At 38.4% G+C, this 26,965-nt stretch overlaps 2 long non-coding RNA genes across 9 annotated transcripts; one reads left to right on the top strand and one right to left on the bottom strand.

Annotated features, from left to right (window-relative positions):
• Positions 1–2,520: 2,520 nt before the first annotated feature.
• Positions 2,521–4,641, bottom strand: LOC133707003 (uncharacterized). Of its 2 annotated transcripts, XR_009844864.1 has the most exons (4): positions 4,225–4,641; positions 4,000–4,142; positions 3,399–3,465; positions 2,521–2,806 (listed from the first exon to the last, which is right to left on the bottom strand). It is a non-coding gene; the product is annotated as an uncharacterized LOC133707003 (long non-coding RNA). The 2 variants fall into 2 exon arrangements; XR_009844863.1 differs by lacking the exon at positions 3,399–3,465 and having other exon boundaries at positions 2,524–2,806; positions 4,225–4,627.
• Positions 4,642–18,369: 13,728 nt separating this feature from the next.
• Positions 18,370–26,965, top strand: LOC133743280 (uncharacterized). 7 transcript variants are annotated; one of them, XR_009863043.1, is made up of 14 exons: positions 18,371–18,705; positions 19,772–19,861; positions 19,965–20,012; positions 21,222–21,294; positions 21,874–21,943; positions 22,615–22,668; positions 22,777–22,840; positions 23,382–23,540; positions 24,719–24,946; positions 25,144–25,202; positions 25,348–25,437; positions 25,713–25,922; positions 26,019–26,523; positions 26,610–26,965. It is a non-coding gene; the product is annotated as an uncharacterized LOC133743280 (long non-coding RNA). The 7 variants fall into 7 exon arrangements; XR_009863044.1 differs by having other exon boundaries at positions 18,370–18,705; positions 22,783–22,840; positions 26,019–26,965; XR_009863042.1 differs by having other exon boundaries at positions 18,370–18,705; positions 24,739–24,946; positions 26,019–26,965.

Below are 26,965 nucleotides of genomic sequence, written 5' to 3'. Positions count from 1 at the left end.
AACTCTTGTATAATATCTTCTTTACCCTTAACTTTAATCACTTTCTTATCAGTGTATTCCTCAAAGTGCTCCCAAACCCAACTACATTTCCTATCAACTCGAGGATTGTCATGTACCTTTTCAGACGAACTTGGAGTTGCTGCCCCTGCTTCTGATTGAGTGACATCTTCTTTAGCTGGCTGGACTGAGGGAGAGGTCCCACTGCTCGAAACAACCACTGGACTGAGGGAGGGGTAACACTGCTCGGTTTGCTCCTTCTTTTCCTACTTCACCTCTCTTCCTACTTCTTCTAATCTGGACTAAAAAAAAAAAATTTGAACAATAGTAAGTCAGTAACTAAAGAATGAAGATTCAAGATTGAACACAGTTCATGTAATCAAACATAAATAAACTGATATAGCACATAAACTGATAATCATACTCACTCTATGCAGAAACAAGTAAAACAACAGTTCAGTACATCATACATTACATCTTATACGTTATAATCAGCAGCATTATCTCTAGTTCATAATCCCATTATCATAAAGTCATAAAATGATAAACAAGTAAACTAATCCCAAATTGATTATAATATGACAATCATAGATTCATAATCTCTAGTTCCTTCAATAATTAAACTAATCCCTCCCTGTCCTATAAAAATGTCCTCTATAACTCCAGCTATTAGCCTTAAAAAAATTTCTTTAATGATACCAACAGATCTCAAACAAGCTCAAGTTTGCAAGTAAGCCAAGCATGATAATAAATTGATAATCGAAAGAGAATGAAATGTAGCTAATCTGTGGATGGTTCAGACTTCAGAGTATCTAATACATGATAATCAATCTCAAGTTCCCAACCAGTCAACCATCATACATGATAATCACATATTAACAAACATCTCATAATCTGATAATCATTTGAAATTCAAAAGAATCAAAACCCAATACTCAAACTTACTCCTAGCTTTCCCGTTGATAATCAAATCAGAACCTTGTCTTCAAATCAGAGCTTTGAAGTCTGCAGACGTATTGGAATTGGAGCTTCAACTTCTTGAGTTCTTGTCTTCGATTTGAATGGAATCAATGGAATCGTGGTGCAATAACCATCAAACAAAGGAGGTTTGGCTGTTTGAGAGTGAAGACGACTTTTTTAGGTTGAAATCAATGAAATGTCAAATGACCTACCTGAGCTGCATCTAATTCATCGATCTGGAGCAAATTAACGGGTTGGGTCGATAACATCTGATATTAAAAAACCTAATCCGATCCCAACCCGAGCCTAATATAATCAGTACGGTTTCCGTTCGGTACTCCAAAAAATAGACATAAAATTGAGCCGATTGGTATCGGTACCGGTTCGATCGGTATCAACATCGGTTTCTCGGTCACAGATTCTTAGCCCTAAAAGGAGCCATTCTTAACATACAATTTCATTCTTCTTTAGGTTAGTAAACCTAGGATTAGAGAGGAATGTGAGTGATTCTCTTATCTCCCACCAACATTTCATGCAAGTAAACAACACCATAGATCTACTATCTTACTTTAGTATTTGTCAAGTTCGGTAACTAATAGTGAGTGTACCGAGATAGGTTCCTAGTGCTGATCCTAATAAATCTTCAAAATAGAACAGTACGGTTAAGGTTGGTGTGCACTGGCTAAAGACCTTTTGATGCTCATATCAGTTCAATAACATTTTTGACAGTGTAAATGTGTCATTAGAAAATTTGTACCTAATTTGTGGGTTTTGGGTCCCTATTTATGGGTGTCTGGTCTTTTATTGATGTGGAGGTCCTACAATTATGACATGCCACTATCGGGTATGTTCTCTAATTGGTTCAGAGGTGATCCAGGTGTCCCAATGGTTTGGATTCTCTTTTATTTGTCAAAAGAAGCCAACTCTGAGGCTGAGTTTTTTCTTACTTGTTTTTGAGCAAAACAAGCTCTGATATGAGAAATTTTGAAAAATAACCTATTTTGAGCCTTCAAAATGACTTATAACTTATTTTTCAAAATAGTTGAAAAGTGACCAAATAAAGAGACAAAGTCTTTGCTACCCTTAGTACTTCTGACTGCTATTAGCCAACTAATCTCGCCCTTTTTCTTTTTTTTTTTGCCAACAAATCTTTCCATCATTCTTCCATACGACAGCAAACCTCTCGGGGTCTCTCTCATTCATTCATATCCTTTTTCTTTCATGCACTCGAGTGTGCTTATTCTCTTCAATGAAGGGAAATTTTAACTCCAATTCCATCAAAATGATCACTGCCAAAGACTCATCACCACCACTTAATTAGATAGTGGTCTAGTAAATCTATTGAGTAAACAACTTATAGTTCACAAGATGAGTCAACTTTAAAGAAGGCTTTTGGAATATGTAACGCCCCGGAAGGATCACGTTACAGCGCCGCAAGCCTCTGAACACGAGCCTGTAGCTTGTGCTACAAACCCATGCCACAAAAGCTTGCAAGGCCTTTAAGAAATGTGGTGAGAAGAACGTTTACAATTGAGGTTGAGAGTACGATTCGGAAGCGTAAAGATTTTACAACAAAAGAGTACTTTATTTACATTCCACAATGTCACGAGTCCAAGGTTCGGGTTTCAAGTTCACGCAAAGTAACACACACCAAAAGATAGGCAGGCGGATAATAACAAATTTACAAGGTTCCCACAACAAAACAAAGTCACATTCACAATTCCAAAAGAAGGGAGACTAATCAACACCTGCCAGACCAACAGTCAAGTCCAAAAGAAGCTATTCACAACTTGACGATGCCAACACCCAAGTGTCTAAGCCTGGTCCTCAGCTGGCTCCTGCTCAGTTCCTGGAGGGAAAGTAGGGGTGAGCATCACATACGTTCATCGCCCAGTAGAGGAGCTCAACCCCACTAGGTTTTATAAATAGCATGCAGTAAAGGATTATCACGAACTTAGAAATGCGCAAAACATATACATAGCATAAAGAAAATCATAAAGTACACGACTCGTAGACGGGATCCCAATAGCTCACAAACCAGATGACCGGTCCCATAGACCAACTACACGGCCTTACCTCAATTAGAATGTTTACCAGGTAAGCGTAGCGAGAGCGTCCACTACCTAGCTACACACACGTACCGGGCCCGTCATTACGATCGGAAATACCCGGACGACCGGCGTAACTAACCCTCCGGAGATTTTGGGGATCGAACCCAAGGAAGTCAGAGTCACCCTTCGCTCTCAAGTCATCTAACTTACTTGACCGTATAGCACGGCCCAGACACGTTAATAGTTATTTCCGTGCCGATAAAATAAAATAAAATAAAATAGAATAAAGTAAAATAAATGAAATAAACCGAAACCGTGCGTAAATCACGCATTACTTAAAACCAAAAATATAAAGAAAACTCTAGCGAGGCGTGGGTGAGTCCCCCCTACCTGGAATCCATGCTTTGACAATCTCCGAGCTATCACCGTGGTTGGTTAAGCCTCGGTCACTGGAATCCTAAACCCGACAATTCTAAGTTAGTAACTTTCCTTAAAACAAATAATTTATCCTTCACCTATATACCAATTTCGACCAATCCTAAATTCACGTAAATAGTTCAAGCGAACAACTAGTTTCCACAAGACCAAACCAAACCTTTAACTATAATTTAGTTTCTGCCAAACTCAACCGAATCTGCAATTTAACTCCAGAATAAGACAATTATACATATACTAACATGCAGCTCAGTGGAATCTCAAAACCATACCAAGCCTTCAACTTTAATCTAGTTTTGGAGTAAGCAATTATACCCAAGAATCACGTCCATCACTTTGGCTTCCACAACACACAATTATGTATATAAATATACATATACCAAGACCAAACCATTGACTAGTCTTGCTGGACGTCACCTTTCATAGAACATATTCCAAAGATCCTTTATTAATCAATTATAGTAACCTACACCACCACTAAAAGCTGACCAGATTTCTACTTTAATTACAATTACACCCAGCTAAGAATTTAATCCAATCCAAGAATGCTTCTTACCTCAATTCGATCAAGACCCTGTCAAAGAGCCTTCACCCAAAATCCTTCTTCTTCGATTTATATACTGCACAAACCACCTTTTAACTGACAAAAGCTTTCGATCAACTCCAGCTCCAATTCTCTACTCTTTTCCAATCCCAAACCTTGATTCAAGAAGAACTATCAATTTCTCAACCTTATAATCAAATCGAAATTACTAGAACACCAAGGATGGGTTGGGATTACCTTAGGAGTGAACTGATCTCAGTCTAAATTCCAAAGCCCAAGCTTCTACACTCGGCAACAGAAGAAGATGGGGACTTCAGTGGCCTCTAACCCGTTGCCATGGTTGGTTTCTCCATTCTTGGCAAGGTTGGGTAAGAAAGGTGATTTGGGTTTTGGGTGGATGCAGATGAGATTAGTGGGTGTAATCTGTGGTTCTGAGAATGGTTTGCATGCAAGTGACGGAAAAGTCTAGAGATATAGGTGGAGAAGGCTGTCAGTGAGTGAGGTGGTGAGCGTTGTAGGCAGGAGGTGTAGACGCGTGACTGACCAAGGCTAACGTGTTCCATTTTCAGATACCCACCTCAACTATCTCATGCACTCTTAAGTTGGCTATTGTTCCAATTAAACTCCTTCTCTACGTTTACCAACATGGGTTGACTCAAATCTTCTATAGGCCCAACTTGTACTAGTTTACTAAAGCCCAACGAGAACCATTAATTCCGAACTTAACCGAAAAGTTCCTACTTAATCGGAACTCGCTCGAACCTAAATTCTCATAGATAAAAATTTCGAAACCAAAGTCTGAGAAAAATTCAAAGTAACTAAACAAAATTACCGGGGCTCACAGAATACATAGAGACTTTGGATGCCAGTACTTAAAAGACATAATCCCAAGTTTATTGTTGCTGGAAAAAGATTGAAATATATGTATCTACATATCTATCAGAATTTTGAAATAGGAAGATATCAGAAATATCAGGGATATATATTTGAAAATATATATCTTTTTTGAAAGAGTCAATTTATTGGAATTACATATAAATACATATGAATGTCAACATCATATACATCTGAAAAGAGATTCTAGGTGGTTGACAAGTCTCTCGTTGGTCTACGAAAATGCAATAATCAGATTTATGAATGAAGGGATTTTTGAAATTGCTTTATCATTAGGGAAAATGTCTATTTACCCAAAATTGAGCTTCATTAACCCCATTTACCCAAGAATCTTATAAGATTTCCCACTTACCCAACAAATTACATATTTTTTGCCCTAATACCCAATTAAGTATTTTTTTAATTATTTTTTGTATATTATTGAGACAATTTTGCCCTCCCTCCCATTGTCACTTAGATAGAAGTCAACGGAGACTTGACCGGAGTCCGGTCACCGGCGCCAGAGTTCGGTCACCGGTCGCCTGGATCCGGTCACAAGTCGCTGGAAGTTCTCAAAAAGCTCGTCGGAGATCTCATAGGCCGGTCACGGGAGAATATTATTGTTCCCCAATAATATTAATATATTATTATTGCCCCCAGTAGCCCCTAATAAAAACATTATTGCCTCCCAGTAGAAATATTACTGCCCCCCAATAATAGGATTATTGCCTCCCAGTAGAAATATTATTGCCCCTCAATAATATTATTATTGCCCCTCACCAGTGACCACTAATGCTGTGAAGCTCCACACATGGTTGGTCCTATGGTGATTATGAAAAGATAAAATTAGCCACAATGTGTTGCCACGTGGCAGATAAGGGTTGATTACCACTTCATTTGTAGCCACATTATTTGCACAAGCCATCCCCTTATCCATACGACTAAGCCTTTCCCACTCAGCCACTCTCTTAGCTTCCTTCATTCATTTCTTTCTTCATTCCCAGTAGCAACTGAGCAACCAAGCAAGCCAAGCAGTAATAATGGAGGGTCTCTCCTCTTCTCCGTCCTCGTTCTGAGCGGTGACCGGCGACGTGTTCGGAGTCGGATTCTTCTTGAACATGGTGGTCGGAAGCATGGTAATCTGGAAGAGGATAACAGTGTTACGGTGGGTCGATTCTCCAACCAGCCTCGTATCCCGCGGCTTCTTCCTCCACCACACCACCGCCGACCTCAACCTCAACCACCTTAACAACATCTTTGTCGCCGTCGGGTTCCCCAAGCAGGATCCGGCCAAGACCCGAATCGAGAAACAAAGCCGAGATGGCCCAAAAGCTGCCGGAAAGGTTCCGTCACCGTCATCGACTCGCCAGGCCACTTAACTTCTGCAGCGAAGTCTTCACCACCGTGAATCCGACTCCGGTGCTCCGACGCTCCAACGAGGAGGAGGAGAGAGAGAGTGTGTGTGTCTGGGATTCAGTTTAATTGATAGGGTAAAATTGTCATTAAATGTTAAATTGGATAAATGGGAGTAAAAAACTCTTAGTGGAGTAAGTGGAAGTATATTGGCCCAAATTTGGGCATTTGATAAGCCCTTTATCATTAATTCTCCTCGTCTAGATTCATCTTCAAGGAATTTCTCCTCACCTGGATTCCACTCCTCACTCGGATTTCCCTCGAATGGAATAGTCCTCACACAAATTCGCTTTGAGGAGATTTTTTCTCACTCATTATCGCATTGAGGGTATTTCTCCTCATCCAGATTTTCCTTGAGTAGATCTCTCCTCACATAGATTTGCATTTAAAAAATACTAAGTTTTTTTATTTTTTATTTTTTATTTTTTTTATTTTTATTTTTATCAAATTTTACAGACATTTCTTCATTTTATTGGGGAAATATATCTCAAATATCATATCGGGGATATTTGAGATATTAGAGAAATTTCACAAAAACGGTAGAAGATAAAATATTTTCCCCTTGATATGTCGGTTCTTCCAAAAAAGAAGATATCGGGGATATATCGAAAATATTGCAGATATTTCAATCCTAAAAAAACTAGAGCAATCCTATAAAAACTAGAGATATCTCTCATGCACGGTTTCTGATTTTTTTTTTTTTGTTGCTATGCAACTACACAAGCATAGCATCTGCAGTGGCTTAGTGCAATTTGTAAAACTTGAAAAGGTTAGAGTTGTGACTTGGCGCAATTGATATTCATTGATCAATTATATAAGAGTCTGATCAGAAAAAATCAAGGGAAACCACTATAAGTGGCCTACTGGTTCTTACCTAGTTGGGTGTGCTCCCCAACTTGGGTTCGAATTATTACGACCCGAACCTAAACTTTTATTCGTTTGTTAGTTATTGGACGATAAACGATAAACATTACACATTTTACTTAAGTTTTGATACTATTAAGTTTGAGTCAAAATTTGAGAAAATTTTCTTCATAAAAGTCGTAGAGGACATTAAACCGAGCGCGTGCATATATGGTACGTAAAAATCGGAGTTCGTATACGAAAGTTATAAGTGAAATACTAAAGTTACTATTGGAGGTAAGTGGTATAAATTTGAATTTTTACTGTAGGAGCTCGATCGGTAACTCCCATTTCTCTCTCTCTCCTACCTCTCGCGTTCTCTCTCTCTCTCTCTCTCTCTCTCCCTCTCCCTCTCCAGCATTTCTTCGCCGTCCAACCACCAACAGGCGAGCTACCGGCCCCCACAGACGCGTCTTCTCCTCCCCTTGAAGCCTGCAACGGTGGCTTGTGACGATTTGGCCGGAAAATGGAGAATTAACACCGAGAAGCTTACTATTACTGTAGCAGAAAGTGGTCAACGCCGGTTTCTCTCAAATCCGGCCACCTCCGGCGACGAAACTAGGTCCATTAGAAGTGCCTTGAGCCACTCTTCATGCTTTCCAAACGTCTTGCAGCGTGGAGGAAGAAAGCATAATTGGAAAATTTCATTGTACAATCGGGTTGCTTAATTGTTCGGCCACTTAGAGGTATTTTCTGACTTTTTCACAGTTGAAAAAGTTGTTGGAAATGTTGAGGCGATGTTTTACATGAAATTTGGTAGCCATTGGAGGTGGTGGCCGGCGGCCCGTGAACCCCACGCACTGCCACTCTAGGTGGCGAGTGACGGCACGTAGGGCAGGGATTTAATTCATGTTTTTAGCCTATTAAATCATATATTTGTTGTAGAATTTTTATATGTGAGTTTGGTGAAGATTGAAGAAGTTTTGAATCGATTATAAATTTTCAAAAATTTAGAATTTCGGTTATCGATTTACTAGAATCCGATCGTCAGATTTCTCTCGAATTTGCTTTAGAATTTGTAAATCGACGAATAGATATTATTGGTGAAGCTTGGATGGAATCCGATAAGGATTCAGATAGACGGCAAGCTTAGCCGTTTACTGTGAGTGGACTTTTATTTTAAATAATGATGCATGCAATTATTTTTTCCGAAATAATGATTGATTTATTTAATTATTTATCGTTTCATTTATCGAGCATAATATTTTGCTTTGGATATAATTTTGACATTGATTTTGCATATGAGTTTCAGATATGAAATTGTTATGCTCGAATTTGAATTTATGATTTATAATGATTTTCGACAAACTATTTTCCGAGGTGATTTCCGGAATTAAATGTTGTTTTCATTCGTTGATTTTGAGATTCTTGGAAGATTTTTAAAACAGGGATTTTCGATGGAACTATAACTATCCATTATATATTTTACCTTTGGTTTTGGCATTGGGAATGCGTTAGTAATGATTTCGGAATGAGATATACGATTTTGTTTATTCTCGCCTATTTGTTTATGAATTTGAGAATAATTTAGCTTGCGGGGCCACGTCATTGGAATATATATATTTTCTCATGATTTTATTGTGAAATTTGGGGATTTATGGATTTACTGGATTTTGAATTATTTTCTTCACTATACTTGGGTTGATATAATGTGTTCGTTTAGTTCTCCTCCTCACGTGAGTGGCAGTCGAGGCTCCTCCTCACTTACTTTGTGTTTGTTTGGACCCAAAATAAGCATTTTGGCCTGACAAGGCGTGTCTTGGAGAAATTGAGCCAATGTCAGTGGCTCAAGCTATATATTGTCGACAAGTTCGAAATATATATTTAGAGGCTAAATAAAGCCTACTATGAAAGCATGGAAACATGAAAAGTCAACTTTAGCACATTTTCCTACTTCGGCTAGGAGAAACCGAGCTAAACAAGGAAGGAGGGGCGGCAGACTGACCAAATGAACTTGAAATGAGCTGAAACTCTGCAGATCCATTCTAGACAGCCCAAGGATCATTTCTTATGAAGAGTGCCAGAGCTTTTTTTGAGTGGAAGGCCTTCAAACAATCAGCCCAATTTTCTACAGAAGCAAAACTGGAAAACTGGACCTGTAAGAGGTCCAGCAGCATTTTCGGCCCAACCACATGGAATAAAAATCTGAAAATTTGTCACGATGATCTACACTCATAGTGGAACATTTCATATGAAGAAGTCGAAGGCATATAATGAAGTCTTGTTGGAGAAATAATTGAAGGAATAAAGGGGCAGAAACTGACCTAAAACCAGCTCAATATTCACATGTTCATGTTTCCTACCCACATGAAGAAAGCTAGATGCTTTTCTCTTTTTCCTTAGATATATTTTTCTTCTACAATCTCTTTAATAGATCATCACCACTTCCATGTTGCTGCACCTTCATGCTTTGCTTTCATTTCATCTTTTCTCTATCTTTTCCATATTTTACAAGTGAACTTAGATCTACTTTCATTATTTTTCTTCCACTCATCATTTCACTCTTCTTTTTCTTCCCTATATAAACACCTTCTCCTCTCATTCTAAAAACACCCATTCACAACACAACATCAAAACATCTCTAAGATGATCTAAGTTCTCTCTAGAGCAACCTCTCTAAGAGCAACTCCTCTCCTTCTCTTTCTCTTACCGGTGATCACACTCCTAGTCCTAGTCTTCTCAGAAGCCGACTTTCAGTGCCACCAAACCCTCTGTCAACGTGCTTCGGTCCTAGTCTCCTCGGGAGCCGACGGTAGTGCCGCGACCACAACGGTTACAGAACCAGCCAAGCAAGGGTAACGCCCTAGCAACCCAGCCAAGCTAAAGTCACGCTTTAGCAAGATCTCAACATTTCCCGGTGATGTCGCTCTGCTCGATCTACAATATTGAGTATCGATTGTGTTAACAAGAAGAAACTTCAGCAAAGTCCTCACCACGAGGCAGAAAGAATCCCACGACGAGGTTGGTGCTCTCCTCGTCTACAATCGCTCAACAGAAGTCAGGTCAAGGGACACCCCCGACGACCGCACCCGAACGGTGCTGGCACGCCCGCGCAAGAAAAGAGACTGTTGACCAGCTGCAACAAAATTGGAGCCAAACATTTTGGCACGCCCAGTGGGACAAGGTTAGAATTTTTTTTTTCTTGAAGACATTCAACCACCGGGCTTCAAAACAAACATTTTGGCACACCCAGTGGGACAAGGTTAGAATTTTTTTTTTCTTGAAGACATTCAACCACCGGGCTTCAAAACAAACATTTTGGCACACCCAGTGGGACAACATCAGAGTCTTTTTGTGTTCACCATCATTGGGATGCCAGAGGAAAATCTTTACCAAAAGAAATTCCTAAAGTAAATAGATGGTCAATGTTGCCACCACTGGCGATACTGCCATTAATGATGAGTTTATGCCTATTCCCATCCCAGAGGGGGCAAGCATTGAGGAACAGCTGGCGATCATCATGGCCAACGTCGAGAGGCATAAAGAAAAGCGAGCCAGGGACATGGCCAGTTTGATCGCAAAAACAAAGCAGAGGTTTCGCGATTGGGACCAAGAAATTGAGCAGAACGCTCGAGAAGCTAGAGAACAATTCTATAAGCCTTTCTTGAGCAGCGACAAACAGACCACTCAACATGCCGCGAACATCACATCTGAGTTCACAACCTTACGCGAGGAAGGTTCCAGCTTGGCTAATTCGCAGCAAGGCGAATTGGGACGTCAAAAACCTGCTCGCGAAGAGGTCGTTTCTGAGACTAACTTGCCTATAGGTGGCAATCAACCTAAGGGTCTCACTGGTGAGTCACAGCCTTACACAGAGGTTGTGCATGGAAAAGGTCATCAACAAGATTGTTCTTCTGACAATACAATTGTCTCTGAACAAATATCTGATTTCTCCACTGATCAAGCCAAATACGTGGCTACTGATCAGATGCATGGGGGGCAAGATATGACCCATGATCATCCCTTTGATCAAGAGAAGTTGGCGACAGTTGGCGACAAAGCCGATCTTGGGACACCGTCATCTCCCAAATTACAATTGAAGATCATGCCTCGTCAACCAACAAAGATACTTGGGGGGCAAGATGACTCCTCTCACGAGCCAAATTCCTCCAAATTCTTCAACGAGAAGTATCTTTGTTCTTTTCCTACAAGCTCTCACAGGAGGGATTTTTATCCTACCAATTTTGATACATCGGAGCTTGGAATGAAGCATAGATGGCCTCCCCCGTGGTCTTCTAGAGGTTAGCCAAACATGGTGGTGCTAGCTTCTTTCTTTCTTTGCTTTTAATTTTCTGTTAATTTTTTCGTTTCTAGTTTTCTTTTCATTAAAAAAAAAAATCAGTTAAAAAAAAAAAAAAAAAATTGAATTTGGTAAGGGGTTGTGAATCATAACTGAATAGGTGAAGTCTCTTTTGTTAATATTGGCCTAAACTCCTTATTGGTGCCTAGTTCAGGTCCCTTAAGGTTAAGAGAGGCTTTTATTAACACTTGTTGAACTGTCTTCACACTTATGACCTTTCTCATCTTAGTAAGTATAGCCTATGTGAAATGGTGTCTAGAAAGGGGACAACATTCATGACAGGTTCTTGAATCCAGAAGTGCGTGCAAATGGGCCTAAACCACTATGTGGGAGTAGCTCATGCCAAAATGGATTCTGCCTCTCTTGTTCGCCCTCCCCCACCTGGCCATTTCAGTAAGGTTGCCCAAAGGATTTGAAAGAAAATTTGTGTCTAGACGACTATACTTGGGCCGCATGTCTAAACCTTGATTCACAATGTCTTATTAAAAAAAAATACAAAAAATACAAAAAATACAAAAAATACAAAAATACAAAAAGAGTTTCAAATTTGTGCGTCGCGGAGGATGCAAAAAATTGTGTTCTTGCCTAATAGTGGCTGGAACTTGCTAATATACTTAAGAGGCCATTGGTATTGGTCTGGGCACATATACAAGAGGCATTTAATATGCCTAGTATGGTATTAGCAGTGGAGGAGGTCAAATCAATATTTTTGCCAATAATTGTGGCGAAAGCTGGGTTGCGAATTGTTGGCAGCGAAGTGGTTTTAATTACATGGCCTCGCAAAGGATGGTTCGCGAAGGAAGACTGGCGATTAATATATGTATACTATGTATAATTAAGAGGGAGAGAGGCTACTGTTCAAGTAATTTTAGTCAAGCCAATACAAGTGGCTTTGGAGCAACGACATTATAAGAGTAGTGTTGATTCAAGACCTCTTTAAAGACCTCTTTAGTCAAGACGAGGACCTTTGACTTCGAGGTCTGGGGGGCAATGTTTGGACCCAAAATAAGCATTTTGGCCTGACAAGGCCTTGGAGAAATTGAGCCAATGTCAGTGGCTCAAGCTATATATTGTCGACAAGTTCGAAATATATATTTAGAGGCTAAATAAAGCCTACTATGAAAGCATGGAAGCATGGAAACATGAAAAGTCAACTTTAGCACATTTTCCTACTTCGGCTAGGAGAAACCGAGCTAAACAAGGAAGGAGGGGCGGCAGACTGACCAAATGAACTTGAAATGAGCTGAAACTCTGCAGATCCATTCTAGACAGCCCAAGGATCATTTCTTATGAAGAGTGCCAGAGCTGTTTTTGAGTGGAAGGCCTTCAAACAATCAGCCCAATTTTCTACAGAAGCAAAACTGGAAAACTGGACCTGTAAGAGGTCCAGCAGCATTTTCGGCCCAACCACATGGAATAAAAATCTGAAAATTTTTCAGGATGATCTACACTCATAGTGGAACATTTCATATGAAGAAGTCGAAGGCATATAATGATTTCTTGTTGGAGAAATAATTGAAGGAATAAAGGGACAGAAACTGACCTAAAACCAGCTCAATATTCACATGTTCATGTTTCCTACCCACATGAAGAAAGCTAGATGCTTTTCTCTTTTTCCTTGGATATATTTTTCTTCTACAATCTCTTTAATAGATCATCACCACTTCCATGTTGCTGCACCTTCATGCTTTGCTTTCATTTCATCTTTTCTCTATCTTTTCCATATTTTACAAGTGAACTTAGATCTACTTTCATTATTTTTCTTCCACTCATCATTTCACTCTTCTTTTTCTTCCCTATATAAACACCTTCTCCTCTCATTCTAAAAACACCCATTCACAACACAACATCAAAACATCTCTAAGATGATCTAAGTTCTCTCTAGAGCAACCTCTCTAAGAGCAACTCCTCTCCTTCTCTTTCTCTTACCGGTGATCACACTCCTAGTCCTAGTCTTCTCAGAAGCCGACTTTCAGTGCCACCAAACCCTCTGTCAACGTGCTTCGGTCCTAGTCTCCTCGGGAGCCGACGGTAGTGCCGCGACCACAACGGTTACAGAACCAGCCAAGCAAGGGTAACGCCCTAGCAACCCAGCCAAGCTAAAGTCACGCTTTAGCAAGATCTCAACATTTCCCGGTGATGTCGCTCTGCTCGATCTACAATATTGAGTATCGATTGTGTTAACAAGAAGAAACTTCAGCAAAGTCCTCACCACGAGGCAGAAAGAATCCCACGACGAGGTTGGTGCTCTCCTCGTCTACAATCGCTCAACAGAAGTCAGGTCAAGGGACACCCCCGACGACCGCACCCGAACGGTGCTGGCACGCCCGCGCAAGAAAAGAGACTGTTGACCAGCTGCAACAAAATTGGAGCCAAACATTTTGGCACGCCCAGTGGGACAACATCAGAAGTTTGCTCTCCTGATGTGGGAGAAAAGACTCTGATAGTCCAATGCATGCAAAATTGGAGCCCAGAGTCTTTAACCTTGTCCCATTAGGGGTTCTTGCCGAAAAACTCGGGGCTGCCATTTGAGGGCTTAGCTCCATCCCCGCCACATCCTGCCCTGCCTCCATATCTTGCACGACTCTAGAGCCCAGCGCCGGTACCAGATTCGCCGACCCGGTCTGCAGCGCCTCCACCATAGCAAGAGACGACGGCGGTATTTCCACTGTACCATTGGACGACAACATCTCCTTATGTAAAGCTTTCGACGGCAGAACCAGGTCCTCCACTGCCACTTCCTTCACCAACTTCCGGTCACAATCCCCTTCATCATGGGTGAAGAAACCACACCTCTTACAGATCCCTCGACACTTTTCATAGCGGAACTCTAGCTCCACCGAAACCGCTGGCGAGAAATAGAACGTCCTCGGAGCCCAGACTCGTTGGCGCACATCATGGACCAATCGGATCCTCTGAGTAGCTTCCTTCCTTTGCAACGCCACATGATCAACCTTCACAAAAGTGCCCAACATGTTGCCAAGCTGGGTGAGAGCCTGCACATTGCGCATAGCCACTCTCAGGCCCGTCACCGCCACCCACACCTCCAGAAAGTGCAGAGGAGCCTCTGCCAGAGCCCATACACCGTCATAATCAGCTAATAATAGCATCGAATTGCTATAATGCTATAATACCATGGGCCGCCATGAAGAACACGGTGCTTCACTTCCTGCTCCTTGAATTGGAACACGAAGATCCCTCCCTCCTCTTCACAGATCATAATCCTCTCTTTCAACCTCCACACTCCGGACATTGCCGCCGCGAGTGATGGGATAACCACCGGTTTCTTGGTTAGCAGACGCCCACACAAGTAGAAACCACCCCCCCCCCCAAGGTTCACTACGACCTCCTCTGACAAGGTGAGAGACGCCGCCGCACCCTCTACCGCCATTGCTGCGCCAAACTCGATCAGTCTTTCGGCTAGGGAGAATGTAAGACCTCGGAAATTTGTTATTAATTCCTAAATATTTACTGGGATTAATAAAGTGTTCGTTTGTACGATTTCGTGGTTCGAGGGTGGAGTGGAATTATTTTCGAACAAATACTTATTCGAAGTGCACGTTTTAGGGGGTTACGAAGTTTGACTTTTTATACGTTTAGATTCTGTGAGAACTTCCTTCACGAAAGTTGTAGAGCGCATCGATACGAGTTCGTGGATAAGTGGAATGTGGAAATCGGAGTTCGTATGAAGAAGTTATGGCCATTGGAAAAAGTTTCCATTTTGGTTAAATAGGAAAAAAATCAGAAAAATCAGAAGTTTCCGAAAAGGGAAACTTTTTCTCTCTCTTCGGTCCCGACCCCGGTTCGCCCCCTCACCTTCGCCGGCCGATTTCTTCCTCCTCCGGCCACCTTTTGCTTCGATTCCAAAGGGAATCCTGCTCTCCTCAGTCCCCTCTACACATCTGTGGTGGTGATTCTTCGTGGGAAGCACCGTAGACGGCGCTACAAGGCCGGGAAGTTTGGCGGCGGCGATGCTTCGAACCCAGATCGGAGATCACGTTTTCGGCCACCATAGCCGGTGATTCTTGAGGGCTTTTTAAGCCCAGAGGACGTAGATGCTTCCCTCCAAGCGGCTTGCAATGATTTAACTTGTGGAGCTCGAATTTGGAAGATTGAGAATCTAGGGTTCTTCGAATTTCTGAACTTGCGAGGTAAATTCCGGCCAAATGGCTTTGATTCTGACTTTGTGCTAGTTATGAATGTTTCAATTGGAGTTGAGATGAAGAACTTTGGTGTTGGAAGTTTTGTCAAATTTTGACTTTGGTTTGGTGGCAGTGCCTCCACTGTGGTGGTGGTTTCCGGCGGCTTCCGGCCACATTTGGGGCAGTTTCTGCTCCTCAGTGCGATCTACTCGTCGATACGAGCATTTCGATATATAGTTTGTAATTTTTGGAAATCGTATGAGCATGTTATGAATTTTCCAAGTTTTAGGGTTTTCGGTTCGATCGGTTTTCGATCCGTGAGGATTCGGCCGTCCAATTGACTTGTAGTTTTGTTATATTGATTGTATAAGTATTCCGGAGGCCTCGGGTGGTGTCGGATGAAGTTTCGCCTCAATTGGCATTACTTTTGGGGATTTTAGTTCAACGGGGGTTTGAACTTTAATCGTTTTCGATCCATATACTAAGTTGTGATGCATTTTACTTAGGTGATTGATGGAGTGTGTGCTGTACTTAATCTTGGCTGTAAGAGAAGACGCAGCGGGATTTAGAGGTGAGTAAATCTCACGTGGTTCATTTACGAACGGATTTATTTATTACTCGGAATTACTTGTTTAAGTGCTAAATCATTTACGAAACAAATTTTTGTTTTAAAATATATGAACTTGATCGACAACGGTTCATGGGTAGGTTAAAACAATGTTTTGATATAAAATGATTTTCGAGAGGAATAATTTATAAAACTATAGTTGGTATTAGTGGTCATTCCTGCGTGAATGACTACGTATATATATATTTACGTGGAATATATATATATGGATGTTGTGGCGTTGTGATATGTATATGTTTGATGATTATATTGTTGAAAGAGTGAATTGAAAATGTGATGTGACATTGTGAGTCGTGTGGGATTTCCTTAAAAGGTTTTGTTCTGAGGACCAAGTGGTCCGAGGTCCGACGGTTACAGTGGTAACCTGTTAGGGGGGTTTTGTTCTGAGGGCCAGGTGGTCCGAAGTCATATGGTTATAGTGGTAACCTGTTGTTAAGTCATCGGATGCTTGCACTTTGGTCAAGGGGGCAGGTTACGATACAGTTATCGGATGCTTGTACCTTGGTCAAGGGGGCAGGTTACGATACAGTTAGGGTGTAAGTCATCGGATGCTTGCACCTTGGTCAAGGGGGCAGGTTACGGTTCAGTTATCGGATGCTTGTACCTTGGTCGAGGGGGCAGGTTACGATGCAGTGGGTTGTTGTGAGATGATTTATTTGGAGTCGATGGGTGAACATCGACAATCGACTTTAGTTTGGAGTTGATGGGTGATCATTGACTTTAGTGTGAGATGTTGGACTTCTTCATTGATTTTCCTTTTCCTTCTAATTGTTGAATTTTAAGTAATCTCCTTAACTAAGTTATATGCAGGGATTACTGTCTTTTGAATTGTTTGTTTTAATGTAATCTCCTGAACTAAGTTATATGCAGGGATTACCACTTTTTGTATTGTTTGTTTTAATGTAATTCCTGAACTAAACTCTATGCAGGGATTTATATGATTTCTTTTGTTTGTTTTCATGTGATATCCTGAACTAAGTTTCTATGCAGGGATTACTGATTTTGCTTAATTCTTATTGTGGGTACAGTTGTGGGTTGTGATCTGTAGTGATTGGGAAATGAGTTGTGAGGTCATCGTTTTGACAAATGCTTTATGTTGAAGGGAAGTGAGTGTGATTTGTCGTTGTGATGATATGATATGATATGAACTTGATATTTGGTTGTGTTTTGTGGAATTAAATATTGTTGCTTTAATTATCTCACGAGCTGAGAAATTATAAGCATGAGTGACGTGAGTCACTTTAATTGAGTTTACTCATACGGGCTGAAAGGCTTACCGGGTTTGTTTTGTTCAATCCCGGTGCACTATTCTATGGTGTAAGGTTTATTGTGCAGGTTTGATTATCGAGTGATCGTCGTCAAAGCTGAGGTGTACGTTCGGTAGCGTGGGTGTAGAAAGGTGCTTCTAATATAAGTCTTCCGCTGGGTAGTGAGTTGTGGTGGGTGTGTTTACTTATTGAATTATCATTCAGTTTGATTTGTAAACTATCTGTAATGTAATATGTGACTCTAAAGAACGAGTCGGTGTTGACATTGTGAGTTCAGTTTGTTTGTTGCTTAGTTTAAATGAAAAATTTTCTGTGTGTTTTCTTGTGTTTGTTCTCGCGTTTCGGATTTGAATTTTCTTTACTCAAAATTCGGGGCGTGACAGAGAAAACCCTAGCAGGGCAAAAGTAGACTGTGAAGATTCTGTAATAGTGGAATGTTGATTGTAAGGTACAATGGTCTTGTATTCACGAAGGGAAAAGTTCAAAAAGAAAAAAAAAAAACTTCTTCTATTTTGCTATATGATCAAGTGATCAAGTTGAAGTTTTAAGAATCTGATGTGGGTACGTAGTTAAGACATTTTATCTATTTATAAAGTTTCAAATTTTTTCCTCTAATATTGGCTAGAGCGGATCTTAAAAAAAAAAAAAATCATAATTATAATTTTGAAAAGGACAAAGCTGTAATTTTAATAAAAATAAGAAACGTGTACACTTCAGATGAATACGCGTATAGTTGCGTATCTTCTACGCCCGAGCCCGAGGATGAATACGCGTAAAGTAACAATACGCGTATAGTTGCGTATCTTCTACGCCCGAGGATCCGCGTGCTTAAATAAGAAGCAACGGGACTTTGCTCTCTCTCTTGCTGACTTCGCTCTCTTTCTCTCTCGCGCTTTCTGACTTTGCTTGCAACATGTCTGGGGAGCAACATGATCACTTGGCTACTCCACCTCCACCACCACCACCCTTAGTATCGCCGCAATCCTCATCGCCGATTTGTTTCCGATTGCCGCGCAGAGTCGCCTCAAAATCCAAAATCGGTTCTGTCGATGACATCGCGGTTAATCTCAATAGGGTTCTTGCCCTGTCTTGGCTAGACTCGGAGTTTGTGCTTGAGGCTCTGAGGAGGGAACGCCAAGAATTTGCGGAGGAGTTGCAGCGCCGCAAAATTCGCACTTTAATGTCTATGCGGTGAGTTTGTGATCTCTGCTTACATTTTCTTAAAAAAAAAAAAAAAAAAAAAAAAAAAAAAAAAACTTTGGTATTACCTTCATCTGATGATAGAGTTGGAGGTCCTACTATAAAAAGGCTTTCATTCGCAATTAACTACAGTTGAAGAAGTGATCCATAGTATAAGAAACTTATATACTTCCTAAGCTAGGCTGTGGAGAGTGAGGGAGATAGCTCCTTTAAGAGGTAAGATGTTTAGGACAAAGGCAGTCACCGAGGAATTGGATCTAGAGCGTAATTATCAATTTAGCAATTGATTTAGAAAGCACTGAAGTACAGAAATGATCAACTGTGTATATTCAAACTAGAGTATCTTTACGAAATAGTATTAGTCGACTCCAATATATTAAAATAGGTACCCACTGCTAAATCATTTTGGTGTCCTCCGCATTTTGTTGATCCAATCTTAATTAGTTCCATTTGAGTTTCCCTTTTTCTCTGTCAATGATTACAATTGTCGTCTATCACAATTTGTATCAGTCAATGAGTTATTGAGTATAGAAGGAAACTGATTATAAATTGTGAGATAAGTTTTATAAACTGATTATAAAATCAGGCATGGGAGTTGATGATTCTGAAACTGATGCTATAATAAGCATTTATTGAAATTTCATCCTTATCTGTCATATTGTCCGATTACTTTAGTTCATTTAGTAAAATGCAGTTATGTTACTACGTACGTAAGTTTAGGCAATAGTACAGTTGTCTACAGCCCACTCTGCAGTACCTTTAGCATCCAACCTGTGGTCAAAATTAATATCCATCATAGATTGAAAGTAATTAAGTATAGGCAATGTATTGAGTATGGAAGGAAACTGATCTTAAATTGTAAGATCAAACTAAAATTCTGATGTTCGAATAGTCTGAACAATAAATGAATCAAATATTTCTATATGTCTGGCCTCTGATATCAAAACTAACTTCTTCTTTTTCTTTTTTCGCATACAGAAACTTTGTATTGAAATTAGTGTTTGTAGTTTAACAATCAATTTCAATGTTTCATTGTTGTTTTATTTGGCTTCTACAGATTTTATGCAAAAGAATCTTAGCATTGTTTTGCTGCTGCTGTTCCTTTGTCTATCGATCAGTGTTATCTTGCTTTTTTATTGTTATTCAGGTATACACTGTAAAATTATATTAGATAATTTTTCCACTTAGTTTATTGTGTGTATACTGATGGTATTATTAAATTCTCTGATTGTTGCCACTGTATTTTGCAGATTTTAGGAACAGTTTGCAGGCGGATTCTTCAGTTGTCTTGCATTCGGGTATAGATTTTCAAATTCTTTGTATGCAAAATGTAGTTGGTGTGCTTTAGATATTAGAAATCACTGTTTTCAGTAGTTTTGGTAATAAAGAATTGATACTTCTGATTGGCCTGGTCTGTTCAAATTGTTGTTATGATTTTCAAATGGATTTTAAAAAACATCTCTTGCTTATTGAAATCAACCATTTAAGTTGGTTTCAACTGTTTTCACTCTCTCTGTCTAATGTTAAACTCAATTTTACAAATGCATATACTTAATTAACTTTGATTGCCTTACTTTAGATTTGTATTAGCTCTCTGCCAAATTCTGTTAGTATTTTGATCTTAAGCATTTTTTTTGTTTTTTTTTTTTTAACACCTTAAAATTAATCTGCAATAAATTCATATTCATAAATTTTATACGTTTTTTTACACCTGTTTTGAGCCTTTCATTATACAATGAATTGAGCCTTTTTCTATTGCTTTTCCACATGAATATTGTTGAGTTTTGGTTCTTCAATCTGAATCACATTTGTTTCTTTTTTATTACTCAGGAAATTTATGCAAGCTTCAATAAGATGTTCTCATTTTTTGTCTTATTAAGTTTAAGATTAGCTTCTGATGGGTTAAGTTTTTTGATGCTGGCTTTGTTTTGGATTACTTGCCTTTGATCCATAAAGTCATTAGTTTCCTGTGACTTTAAGTCAGAAGTTAAAACATTGATCGCCTGTTTCTGCGATATCATTCTTTAAGTTCTACATGTGTGTATTCTTCTCTGGAAACAAGAACCCCAAATACAGATCAGTATTAATGCAAAGAATTAGTATTTGTTGATATGTTATTGATATTGTTGCTGTGGTCTTATCAAAACAAGTACTCCGCATTAAGGTTTTGATTTTGTCGTGTTCTACAATCAGACCTTAAGTAGCTTTTGATAATCATTATTAATCCCTGAAAATGCTTATGGTCTTTTTACTCTAGAAAGTTGTTTGTTGCTGTATGTTGGTGTGGAACAAAGATAGTTAACATTCAAAATTTTGGAAATTAAAATGTCAGCTTTCTAATTTAACAATTCAAGTTCTGCACCAAACTCCCAAAATGTAGAAATAAGTGTAGGAATGCGTTTTCAGCAGTCCTTGCCTTAAAACACCATGTTTATTTCAACAATCTTGATTGGAGCCAATAAACAATTGATAATTGTTTAACATCTCTAATTTGTCTATTTATGCAGGTCTGCTGTAGGAAAACTGAGGCAATGATTACGGATTTTGCAGACATTGAATCGACACCACTGTTGACTGCAGGTAAAAATTTTCAGTGGTTCATTTTTCTGTTTATGGGGCTCTGATGGTTGATGCATGCTATATATTCCTTTACTTCTTGATGTTTTGACTTTCGATTTGGTTTGATTTGTTTTTCTGTTTACAATGTTTGCTTTATTCATTGGCTTATATGTTTGTTTGTTGCTACATTTCCAATCTGTAATATAGATAGAGTTTCTAAATTCTTTCTTCTTTTTTTCGAAAGGGAAAAAAAAGGCAAAAAGGAGGACAAGATTTAAGCCTTTGGTAATGAATACCCATGTTTTGTGAAAATTTTCATTCAGGGGAACCAACCCATTTTTATTTATCTTTAGTAGAGTTGAATTTTTATTTTGTACTTCACCTCAGTTTGTTTTTGGTTTTGGAATTGTTAATATGGTTTGTATTCATGGTATAGATTTTATAAATGTTAATACAGTTTGTATTGATGCTAATCATGTTTTGGATTATTCTTATGTCTGTTTTTTATTCCATGTTTACTTCTACTTTATAAATGTTAATATGGTTTGTATTGGTACTGACCATGGTTCCGAACTAACTGTTTCCAAACTTTGCAAATAGGTTGACATTCACATTCCAGTCCAGTTGCAAATCAGAGTTTCTTTATTGATAGAACCGTGTCAATTGAAAGGTATTAATTTTTATTTTATACTGCCTCTGTTTTTATTTTTGTTTTTCTTTTTTTTGGTGAAACTATTCTTCTGTTTCATTCATGTCTGTAATAGATATCTTTGTTATTTAATGTTGGAATTTACATCTTCAGCTGGAATATGGAATTATGGACCATCACATAAACAAATAAAATAGCCAGTTCAATTGTGAGTGGACAGGCTTTTTGGAGTGCCAAACTTCTTTATCTTCATTGAACATTTTGATTGTTTTGGTTTTTTCCTTTGTGTTCTTAAGCCGAGTATGAAAGAACTTTGCTTGCAGTTTGTTAATTAAGCCTTCTTTTGTGTTATGTATATCAGAACATTCATTCTTCTCTTTTTTTTCTTTCTTCTTTTCTTCTCTTTTCATATTTAGACAAGGATCCCACTGTTAGGAACTTCTATCCTCCAGCTCTGTTGTTGTTGTTTTTTGTTTGTTAATTTTTTTTTTGTTTGGTTGGGTACTACAAATGCTTAGATAGCAGCACATTTAATTGGAACTCCTCTTTCAAATTGCAATGATACCACTGATTCATTCTTTTTTGTTTAATTCACAAAATACTTTCAATTTATTTCTGTACGTAAAAGGCAGTATACCCCAATTGTATTATGAAGTACCAAAGGTTGTAGCTGACCGGCCTCTTTTCTGCAGGTTTAAAACGGAACAGCAGCTAAACTGTCAAAGCTCTACAGTTTAAAATCAAGGGTGAGGCATTTTGTTTTATATTTCTTGCTTGCACCTTTTGTTTTGTTTGTGTTGGCTAAACAGAGAAATAGAGGTTGGTTGTGATTGTTTGCTTTCCTTTGCACAAAGACATAGAGAGAGAGATAGCTGATATTCAGAAAAGGAGATTCTGACCTCATCATCTCAGTACAAGGTTGGTTGTCTCTGAGCCAATTTGCTTTTTAATTTGTGAGTTGTGGGTTCTTTCTTTTTTTAATTTCTATATCTGAATTTGTGATTAATCTATGTTTCTGTTTTTAACTCATCTTATTTCTGTTTTGGTTGGTCAATTAATGTGGGGAATTAATTCATGTTTCTCTTTTTAATTGCATTGAAACAAAGAGTATAGTTGTTTCAAATATTATAGAGTATAGTTATTTCTTTTGTTTTGTTTGTGTTGGTGCTTTAGAAAGAGAAACTGGACATTGGGACAAGCTTTAGCTATATGATTTTGGGGCTACCAGTATATGGTTGTCCATTTTCCTATTGTCTTTCCAGTGGATGTAATTGTTTGACATTTAATTTGAAGTGAAGGCAATAATGATACTGAGAGCTTAGATACTGACTGAATTCTTATGCGTTTAGCTTAATTGTACATCGATCGTACGTCTTACATCATACAAAATAAAAATTCAGTTATCTAGCTTCATGTTTCAACTTCCACTAAGCTGTGCTGTCTTTGTTTATATTTTCAGGTATTTTGATCCATTTCAATTTGATCACTTATCAAGAACGATCCACACAGAAATAGAGAGATTGGCTGTGATTGTTTGCTTTGCTTTGCACAAAGACATAGAGAGAGAGATAGCTGATATTCACAAAAGGAGATTGTCACCTCATCATCTGAGTACGAGGTTAGTTGTCTCTGAGCCAATTTGCTTTTTTAATTTGTGAGTTGTGAGTTCTTTCTTACTTAAATTTCTATTTCTGAATTTGTGATTAATTTATGTTTCTGTTTTTAAGTGCATTGAAACACAGAGTATAGTTGTTTCAAATATTATAAAAAAATATGGATTTGATAGATTTTATGTTTAGCTGTTTCAAAATCTTTTGGGTTTGGCACTTTTGGATTAGTTTGTATAGATTTGATCCATTTACTTACGAAACAGAAAAATAGATACAAGATCCAACATGTTGTCTGTACATGTCAGAAATGGAAATCATATGAAAATATGGTTATCATTCAATGAGGTTGTCGTCCCAGGTCCAAATAGAATAAAAATAAAGATTTTGATTCTAAGACTGACCCTTGCATCTTTGAACGAATGATGCTTCAAATATGGGAAGACCAAGTCTTTATTCTTCTAATCTCCAATCTTTCTTTGATTTTCTTTTGTCATTTTTTATGGTTTTACAATCTGCGTTTCTCATAATGGTACATCCTACTATAAAAAAACCTTTCATTGACAGTCACCCATAGTAAAAGAACTGATCCACAATTTGAGTTTCTTATATTGAGGAGTAATCACTTGGAAGATCCTTCAAACTGTTCTTGCCGCAACTCATGCTTCCTTAAGAGCTATAGGTTCACACACCTGTTAAGGTTTAGTTTCTGAAGTTGCAGGCTAACTTTATTAATATTTATACTTGAACTTTCTGTTGTATAATTTATTATAAATTCATCTATTGTGAGTTTTGCTTCCCAGAAATAATTTCCTGAGTTTTTTCGATTTCATTTCATTAGATTTTGAGTAAACAAACCTACCCCTAAATTTACAAGTGATAGCGGTAGACAATATACCAGTATCTAAGGTTTCTATAATAGGCATTCTGCATTCATCATTATTCGAAAAGAATCTGTCAGTATATTTTGTATTCAGTACATCATCTGAATGCCAACAGTTCCGGGAATATTGTAGGGCAGGAAATGGAGTGGTACGTAATCACATAGTTACGTATCTTCCAGTATAAAGAATCACAGCTGTGGCTTCATATATATTTTAAAGGAAACGTTAGCTAAATGCTTTTCAGATTCATTATCAGCTTCTCCTATATTTTTTTTTTTATATTTTTTATATTTTTTTTATGTTAGGAGGTTATTGTTTGGAACAGCACACCAGAGGATCACAGGATGATTGTTACTGATATTCGAATTAGAACAAATCTCCTGAACAGAAAATGAACCAAGTATGATGGTAGAGTTCGTGTAAGTTCAGATTCAATGAGTAAAATAGAGGCTGAACTTGAAGCTGAATTTCAAAGGTTGGGGCTAAACAGGAATACTTCTACTTTGGAGAGAAGATGAACTGATCTTGATGAGGTAAAAGTCTATGCTTATCATTGCAATTTTAAGTCTAAGCAGCACAAATTTATCTTTTAGTAATTGCACATCTGACTCTTTTCCTACTACTGAGGTAATAGTATATCATTTATGCATGTAAAGAAAGTTGCTGCATCAGTTTGGTCGATTACTATACTAAAAAAGTATTGTTCTTTTGTTCTCTAATTTTTATGCAGTATGACGAATTGGAAGAGCTGGAGTGATCTGATTGCCAATATATGAAATTAACAATGAGGTTTTGTTCGAACACTATTATCTAATGTACTGAATATTGATTGTCTCTTTTGGTGGATTTATTTCAATTAGTTTTGAGTAGTATGTTTAAAGCCCATGAGACTTCAGTGCATACATTTTAAAAGGTTTAAATAATTTCCCTGCAGTCCAAGCTGCTATCATCACAGTTGAAGGGGGTTATCCCCTGGTGGAGATCTTCCCTTCCTGTCCAAGACCATGAGTTGTTAAGAATGAAGGTGTGGTATAACAAATCAGCTTATACTTGGTATCATATTTTTGCATAGAGGAGAAGAGGGAGAAAAAATTCTATAATTTTTTTTTTTTTTTGGGAATACGCCTTTGGTTTCTATTATGTAGCAGCTAATGTATAGCTGTCTTTAATCTTGAAAGATCTATGCTTTCTATTTATATAAAATTGATTTTATCTTTTGGGATTGTTTGTCTTTAATCTTGAAAGATCTATGCTTTCTATTTATATAAAATTGATTTTATCTTTTGGGATTGTTTGCAGATCTATTAGAGTTTTGGTGAAAATTGAGAGCTTCAAAGCCATTCACAAGCAGGAAAAAATCATTGAAGCTTCCTATGGAGTCATGATTGCTCAGGTTGATCTTGGAAAAAATCATTGAAGCTTCCTATGGAGTCATGATTGCTCAGGTTGATCATGTAGCTTCTCAACTACTTGAATCAATGATTGAATACCCAACCCCAACACGTTGAGGTACCACACTTAATTGTACTAATATTAATTTCCTCTATATTGAAGTCAAATGCAGTGCCATGATGAATACTAATATCCTCTGCTTTCATTGATCAGGAAAGGATATTTTTTCCTTGCCTTGGTGGTGAATTGGACAGTGAGTGTAATGAACCAGTTTCAATGAAACCGTGTGCTTCCCCATCATAGACTACACACAATCAAGAGGAGCTACTAGATTGCAAAACACTATCAGAGGTTTTAAAGAGCTTGGAAAAGAAGGTGCCTAACTTGAAAATTTTCACCTATGAACAATTGGATCAGTGAGCTGCCATCTTCACTGAATGTGAAGTGAGAATGTGACACAGAATGCATTTAGAAGTGGGGCAGAATATTTAACCTGTGAATGTTCTTTTCTGATTTTGGGTTGGTTTCTTATTTGAATCCTCTTCGTTTGATTTTTGTTAGTTGTTAGTTCAGTTAGGAAAAAAGCAATTTACAATTGTTATACGAGTAGAATGCATTTATACTACCTGCGGCAAAGCGTGGTATCGTGAGTTATGTTTATCTCAGATATACTGCATGTATGTCAACAATGGAAACTTGGAGTGGCAACTTCATGGAGGTATTCGTCACCATAGATATCTCACTTTGCCTTTGATGCCAACGTGTTGTTCTTATTCAACAAGTCACAAGATATACTTTTTGCAGTCTGGCTTATTTACACAACGCCATTGAACCAAAGTTGATGCATCGAGACATTAAGTGGAGGCTTCTTCTTGGCCACTAAGTACTTTGTAAAAGAATATCCGTTTGGGGATGAGAAAGAGCAGTTAATGACTTTGGTTTGCCAAATCAAGTCTGACTGATAAGAAAATTGAATTCAAGAGGGAGTTCCGTCCAGGTGAGGTACTGCTAATGCCGCTGGATGCAACTGTTGCACAGCTAAAACAGAAAGCTGATTGTCTAGAGGGATACATATTCTATCACAGAACAATGTGGTAATGGAAATCAAAGGCTTGGAGGAATCAAATGATATGGAAGTACTTTCTAGAGCAATTCAATCA

Source organism: Rosa rugosa, chromosome 4 (assembly GCF_958449725.1).
Source record: "Rosa rugosa chromosome 4, drRosRugo1.1, whole genome shotgun sequence".
In the NCBI taxonomy this organism is placed as follows: Eukaryota; Viridiplantae; Streptophyta; class Magnoliopsida; order Rosales; family Rosaceae; genus Rosa; species Rosa rugosa.
Note: the sequence above shows the minus strand (reverse complement) of the source record. Positions and strands in the feature narration are given on the sequence as shown.